The sequence below is a fragment of the Branchiostoma belcheri genome, unplaced genomic scaffold (genome assembly GCF_001625305.1).
Source record: "Branchiostoma belcheri isolate BF01 breed outbred unplaced genomic scaffold, Haploidv18h27 scaffold330, whole genome shotgun sequence".
In the NCBI taxonomy this organism is placed as follows: Eukaryota; Metazoa; Chordata; class Leptocardii; order Amphioxiformes; family Branchiostomatidae; genus Branchiostoma; species Branchiostoma belcheri.
In genome coordinates, this window is record NW_017803944.1 from 30,377 (window position 1) to 35,483 (window position 5,107).

Below are 5,107 nucleotides of genomic sequence, written 5' to 3' on the forward strand. Positions count from 1 at the left end.
AAGACAAGGTGGAACTCAACCTACCTGATGGTTGAACGATTTGTTCGCCAATATCCTGCCATCGTCTCAGCCACCCTAGATGACAGAATCAAGAAGAAAGACGAGTTCAAGAAACTGCAGAAGGCCTCAGACGACGACATGGGGAAGATGGAGACCTTTATGCAGGTGGCAGAACTCTTGTACAAGATGACAACTGCCATGAGCAGTGAGCAGAAACCGACAGCTGGAATGGTCCTGCCAATGCTGGAGAAACTGCGAGTACACTTCAGCACCAGCGAGGATGACAATCCTTTTGCTGCACGTCTGAAGGCTTCAGTGCGGGAAGACCTGGCGAAGAGGTACCAAGATACTACACAGAAGGAATTCCTGGAAGAAGCTACAGCCTTAGACCCCAGATTCAAGAGCTTCATCAAGGATGAATCTGTCTGGGATAGGCTGTGTGAGAAGGTCACCTCCAAACAAACCATCAAGGAGGAACCAGATGTTGAGAAGGAGGTAGAGGTGAAGGTGGAGCCCACCGAAATGGAGAATGAAGACATCAAGGCGCCAAGGAAGATGACTGCCCTTGAAGAAATCTTCCAGGATGAAGATGAAGTGGAGATCACACACGTGGAGCCACCAACTCCTGTTCGTGTTCGGATTCAAGCAGAGATCAACACGTATCGCGAGATGCCAAAAATCAAGTCCACAGACGACGCAGGCGATTTCTGGCGAAGGAAGAGTGAAGAGCTGCCTGGCCTGCCCCTCTTGGCAAACTTAGCCAGGGAGTACCTGACCATCCAGGCAACAAGTGTTGCTAGTGAGAGAATCTTTAGCACAGCTGGTGATGTTGTCAGTGCTGAAAGAGCTTGTCTCGACCCTGAAAATGTAAACATGGCCATCTTCCTCAAGAAAAACCTGTAATATATGAATGATGGACACTTGGACAGACCAAAAGCAGTTAACATACACAAAGGTTACCTGAACTTACCTGTATTTCCTCAGCTTTTCCATGTGATAAGGTTACCTGACACTGAAAAAGTATGAAGTGTGTAGTCTGGAAGTCCTTTCCCCAGATGATGTGTTGACTCTTGGCTCTTGTGCCAATTTGTTTTCTTTGTAACAACAAGTTACTAAAACACAATCCAAATCTAAAGGGGAAAATCCAATTTATTCCCCTTTTTTCGTCTTGAATTTTAAAATATTAAGACAACAAAATTTTGAAGATAAAGCTTTTAAGACTGTAATAGCAAAAAATAAAGACATTACGAAGTTCAGAAAGACCATCATAGTGGCTTAGATTTCTGGGGTTAGCGAGGGAACTTCCCTCGTGTGGCCAGGTACAAGTTATATTTTCTGTTTTATCCAGCCACCATAGGAGGGAAATTCCCTCCTTTAACCGGTCACAACGGAATGTTTCTGTCTTAGCCGACCAAGAGGGAACTTCCCTCGGCCAGGCCGAGACGAACGGTGTTCATGCACGAAGTCCGTCACTAGCGGCGTCCCTTGCCAAGTCACACACGAGGGAAGTTCCCTCGCATGGTGTTCATCCACGAAGTCCGGAGTCCGTCACTAGCGGCGTCCCTTGCCAAGTCACACACGAGGGAAGTTCCCTCGCGCCGACACGAACGGGCTTCTTACGTGATGTCCGACACGAGGGAAGATCCCGCTACCAGGCCGACACGAACGGTGTTCTTGCGTTAAGTCCGCCACTAGCGGTGTTCCTTGCCAAGTCACACACGAGGGAAGTTCCCTCGACGTCGACCAGGCCGACACCAGCGGTGTTCCAGCGCGAAGTCTGTGCAGGCCGACTAAGGCCGACACGCGCGTACTGTCAAGTCCGCCTAGAGGGAACTTCCCTCGCCGAGTCCGCCAGGAAGGGAACTTTGTCGCGATGTCAAACATGCCGACACAAGTGGTGTATGTGACGATCTCGTCAGGCAGAAAGGCCTGCGGCGTGATCCCGAGAAAGTGGACAGCCAGTACCGTGTCGACATGTCACGTGTCGCCTTGAACTTGGCCTTTAGATCCCTGACGTGGTGTAGGTCGGGGTGACGGCAAAGCCGTCTCCAATGCGGGGAGACCGTTCTGTCCACCGGTATCTCGAACTTCCCTACAAACAAAATACAACATAACTTAATTAGTACACTTAATCAAAGTCTGTAAATATTACACAAACCCATCCTCACATGTTACAATGTGGTGGTAATATAAGACGGTACAACTTACCGACAAAATGCCGCTTGACCATGGCCACGCCACTGTCTGCCTCTTCCGGTGCAAGTGTTGTTGCTTCGGTCCCGGAGGAGCCTTCTGCAAAAACGAGAAATCACACTGAAACCTACCCTGTCCGGTGTCGGTCTCTTCTTACAGCAGATAATTAGCACAGTAGGGTCAAACAATATTGTTGTGCGGACGTCCGTGCCTACATGTATAATGTTTTGAGACAAAGCTCTGCGCAGAGGCAAGTTCTCCGATTCGAAAAAAAACTGAAATATCAAAAGAATCTCGACAATCATGAATGACGTCGAATCTTAACGATGTAATCTATAAACCATAACTATATTATTCTTCCTATTTGTTTTTTTGTTCAATCAGCTGCAAGAGCTAATAATAAGAAGCCGTGAAATTTATCTAGGTACACACTACAGAGATCTGGGAAAAATGGCCATCGTTTTCTGACATACCGACCGCGGTCCTCTCCACGTACAGGACCTGGCCCGTGCCAGGGGTAACATAATAGCCTTCATCCAACATTCCAGGAACGCCGTTCTGGACCCGGAGGAGCCGCAGAAGTCGCCTCAGTGTCAAAGTTTCTCACTGCGAGCTTCGTGGGCGGGCCCAACTCCAGTTTGATCTAGACGTGATATATTATATAGAGTTCTCATTATCTTGCCATGAAACACAAGCAAAAACTATCGGCAAAACAATGCGGTCAGTGAACTAAAACTTCTTTCTCGCGTCTGGATTTCAAGTTAATTGGTAGATTCTGAGCCAGTCAAAAATCCCATGTTTATCATTAAGGCCATGTCAAGTCATTATATGGATGACATCCAGGCGCGCATGAATTTACGTAGGTTTCTTAAAAAAACTAAAAGAAATACCGTAATTCGTAGAAAATGAGAGAATATATTTCGCATGTTGCAAAAAAAGTGTTGGAAAACGATGCTAAGGTCATAGAATACCGAAGTCAATTCAGGAAAAGAAGAAAATGTGAAGAAATGAAAACGAAGAGTCTACTATAAAAAAGCATTATTCGCCATACCATGTTCTGTGTGTTTAGTCATTTGTTCAAGCATTATGATCACGAAGATTTCATAATTAAGGAAACTTTTTTTTTGGCCAAGCTTTTTTTATTTGCACGCTCAGTTTTGGTGTTCCATGAGGATGTCATGCATATAATCAAATCAACATGGCCTAATGAGAACTGAAGCGGTAAGGCCCCGGGACTCTTCATTATATGTTGGGTGGGTGGTGGGGGTACGGAGGTGTTTTCACAACGCCAATTTAGTAGGGACGGTTACGCTTTGAAATATAGATCCAGGAGGAACGACAATGTGTTCAATGAGAGGTTTCGGAAACGAGCTTGTTTTACACGTATCCTTGAATGCCTAGCAGAACTATTTTGAGAATGATGCATTAAGGATACAAAAAATGAATAAAACAAACAAACATTTAGGTCAAAATAAAATTACAAAGACAAGGGGATTTTTACGATCAATATGCCAACCTAGCCGTGTAACTTGCTTCACGTGAAAAGACATTCAGACTATTATCCACGTGAGATAGATAATAAAAAAAAGCTGGGTTTCCCTAGGGTGGCAAGATATCATGTGGGTTTTGGAACACTAGCCTCCGAGGTGACAGGCTCGTATTACACACAGGAACTACAGCGCACAGGGTGATATTATTTCCTTGCGAGAGAAAAACATGTCCTCTCCCCCCCAACGCGAAAGACAATCAGAGGTCAAGAGGAGGTACGTGCCTGGCCAAGTTTTGCATCACAACAAACTACTAGTACGTAATCAGTGAGTTCATCCCGGATAAATGCCGTTATGTACAGCGACTTTACTAGTTGAGTTTGAACAGTACACATGGTGAACGATCCCCATTGCAGACTGATCAACAATATGGATTTCTATGAGTGTGCGGCTGCCATGTAGGTGGGGGAACAACGTGTTCCTTCAATAGTGGGCTGTTAAACGCATTACCTCTTTTTGATCCCATTCTGTTTGTTTTCCTAGCTAATGCCATGTGGTTCTCATACTATTGCCTTCAGCTATGGCTGGAAGTGTCCCACTTCCCCAAAGAACACAGATATTTATAACTTGGCACTCTGTAGTCACACTGAGTCACTACGTACACTACTAGTCTGACACCCTGGTCAGAACGGATCCCCGATCTAGATATTTACCGACCTCTATTATAACTTATATAAAGGGGGGGGGGCTGTTGTAGAATTCCTTCAGAGGCATGCTGGTCCTAGAATCGAGGTGCCGGCCTGTACAGGCCCTGAAAGCAGTATAGAAGAGTCTAGCATCCCGGCTAAAGTTCTCCAGTAATATTATGAAAAATTTACATATTTTACAAATTTTAAACCCTATACATTTCAAATTGTGCACACGCAGACGTACGTACGGATTACTATACCTAATTTACTTCACATGTTGCGTGTTTTGGCCCTGAAGCCGAGGAACTGGCTTGCAGAGACCCTGGAAACAGCCTGGGACCCAGACTAATTGTCGCTGGCTACCGGTATACCACATGGTAGAGACAGCCGCAAATAACCGGCCGTAAACAAAAGGGTAAACCTAACCGCAGGCTACCTACCTCTAGCCTGGCATAGACGGGGTATGTACATTATCAGCAAATGAATCAGTTTAAAATCTGTATAAAGTTTAAGAAACTTGATGTACCTCTACATGATTTTCTACCAGTATACTCCAGTATGAAGGATAACACCCGACCACCATGAATAAATCATATTGAAAATTTCATAAATATATCCTACTCACCTTAGCCAAACGTCTTTGCTTCCAAACATCCTCGATGGTTCCCATGAACCGTCTCCGTCATTCACCAACGCAACTTTTCCATCCTCCTTCCAAATCCACCACTGTCCTGTATC

At 45.3% G+C, this 5,107-nt stretch overlaps 1 long non-coding RNA gene across 1 annotated transcript; it reads right to left on the bottom strand.

Moving 5' to 3' along the window:
* Positions 1-1,603: 1,603 nt before the first annotated feature.
* LOC109475322 lies at positions 1,604-5,096 on the bottom strand. The gene is made up of 3 exons (XR_002140528.1): positions 4,995-5,096; positions 2,209-2,292; positions 1,604-2,092 (listed from the first exon to the last, which is right to left on the bottom strand). It is a non-coding gene; the product is annotated as an uncharacterized LOC109475322 (long non-coding RNA).
* Positions 5,097-5,107: the final 11 nt, after the last annotated feature.